We start from the raw sequence: 2,374 nt of genomic DNA on the forward strand, positions 1-2,374 counted from the left end.
ACTGAAAGACCGGCGTTTGGTACAGGGAGAAATAAAATGAAAGAATTCTTGTGGAAATATTCAGAAAGGTAGAATAAAAATGATATGTAGTTTTGGAACACCGCATTAGATCTAGGTTTCAATTAAATATATGAATCACAAACAACACTCAAGCATGCAACAGAGTACAACTGTATCGCGTGCAACAACCCAAAGGAGTTGGCAAATAAATGCTCTAAAGGGTACAAAACATTTCTGAGTGGTTTGATCACACATCTCATTCTCCTACAAAAGTAGCTCAAAAAAAAAGATGGCAGCAAAGGAGATACCGTTGATCTTGTACAACAATAGTAACAGAAATGAGTAATTTACAATGAAACAAACACTTTATTAGTAAAATATAATCTGACATCTAATTCCCCTGAGACATTTGAACAAACATGTGATGGATAACCTTACACTCCAGATGGTAACCTCCTAGAAACCTCAATCTCTGACGGGAAGCAAGCTACCTCAACCCTGCGAGTATTTAATATTGCCAACATATGTAAGATTGCTTGGCAAGGACTAACTAATGTTATGCAAAAATAATATAATCATCTTCTTAAAAAGGCACTGTACACAGAATAGATTGAAGGAACTCATGAAAGCAAATTTTAACTACACATGAGTACTAGTTTAGTCAAACACCAACCATTTTCCCAGGAATATTGAAAAAACAAAGGCAAGAACCACCAGCTTTGGAAATGAAATTGTTGAAACTAAATTTAAAAAGAAAAAGATAAAGGCATATAGCTATCCGCAAGCAGAATATGAATAAACAGTACAGTCAAGAAAAAGGGAAATAAATCACTGGCCTAAGAATGAGAACTTGGTGAACTCTGGTATGAATTTGTAGGTCTCTTTGCGTCGTTTTCTTTAGCACAATCTGAGCACAGGAAATTATCTAACTTTTTGGCCTACTCAATAATCATTCCCATACAGGTTGGATGGAACCTGCATGTGTTCAAAGGTACAAACTAAATAAACATGTGAATAAAGAAGGTCAACAGTAGCAGAAATACTAAGATGAAAAGAGGGAACGACTCGCTAATTTTACCAACGGTTACCACCATCTTATTAACTTAGTAATCTTCGGAAATGTAAAACATTTTTTTGTGAAAGAACATTAAGCATGCAATGAAGGGAAATATATTACCAATTGAAAGATTTTATCAGCAAGCAAAAGTCTCATTTAAATTTTGAAGCAAGCAGACAAACTCTGTGAATATTAAAGTTTAAAGCAGCCTTTGTTGGGTTGTTAGTGCTTGGAACCTCATTATTAGATCTCTGAAAGAACTTGGAAAATAATGTATCCAATAAGCAAAAATATCATATTTGCACTTTACCAGCAGTCGTTTTCGATATAGAAAATTAAGCGCCTCTAGAAGATTTTGTAAAAAATATCTATCCACTGGCCAGTGCACTTTGGGATTACAGGGAGCCCATTAGTATCTTATGATCTTACTACCTACAACAAAATACAACAATCCGTAAGAAATTGCAACCAGCATGAAACTGAACCTCAAATATGATACAACAAAATGTAGCAGAGGTGGCTGCAAACACATAACTAGTGGTGTTTTCTTTGACATGGCCTCGCCTCAATATAGATCTGACCGTAGAAACCTCTTGTGCCTTGCCAGCAATGGTTGTCTGCAGCTTCTACCACTGAATCTCAGGTCTGCAGCGGGGTAATTTATTAGACCAAATCTCATAGAAAAAAACAAATAATTCATTTATAGATCCTGCTGACTAGATCTCATAGATCAATATGAAAAATATAGGGAAGTAAATTAGGAACACATAATAACAATCTATATACTACAACATGAAGAATCATAGATAGGGGGAGCAAGAAGGCTGCATTTCTTCCAAAAGCAGTAGTACAAAACAAAAGAAACGTTATGAAGGTGAGTTTTACCTTTAATTGATTCGAACCATGCTAGATGAACTTCTATTGCTTCTCGTCACCTCCGGAATCGCTCGCCGCTTCTTGCACTCCCAATTCCAGAAACTGCAAGGAGAGAGAGAGAGAGAGAGAGAGGGGAGGGAGGGAGAGGGAGGGAGAGAGAGGGAGAGAGAGAGAGGGGGGGAGGGAGAGAGAGAGGGAGACGGAGGGAGGGAGGGAGAGAAAGAGAGAGAGAGGGGGAGGGAGAGAGAGAGGGGGGAGGGAGAGAGAGAGGGAGGGAGGGCAATGAGGCAAAGAGGAGTGGAGTCGGTCGCAGGGCTCATGGCCAGGCAGGGACCGCTTCATCCCGATTTTTTTTCTAGCTACAGTGGCCGCGGGCCGACTTCAATGAATAATTTCACGGGAGCAATGAGGCTACCTGGTGACCCTCTCATACTTTAGTAG

The 2,374-nt window shown here is 39.0% G+C and overlaps 1 long non-coding RNA gene across 1 annotated transcript; it reads right to left on the reverse strand.

Annotated features, from left to right (window-relative positions):
• Nucleotides 1-836: 836 nt before the first annotated feature.
• On the reverse strand, nucleotides 837-2,061 carry LOC123130075 (uncharacterized). The gene is made up of 3 exons (XR_006463730.1): nucleotides 1,943-2,061; nucleotides 1,368-1,702; nucleotides 837-975 (listed from the first exon to the last, which is right to left on the reverse strand). It is a non-coding gene; the product is annotated as an uncharacterized lncRNA (long non-coding RNA).
• Nucleotides 2,062-2,374: the final 313 nt, after the last annotated feature.

The sequence above is a fragment of the Triticum aestivum genome, chromosome 6A (genome assembly GCF_018294505.1).
Source record: "Triticum aestivum cultivar Chinese Spring chromosome 6A, IWGSC CS RefSeq v2.1, whole genome shotgun sequence".
Lineage (NCBI taxonomy): Eukaryota > Viridiplantae > Streptophyta > Magnoliopsida > Poales > Poaceae > Triticum > Triticum aestivum.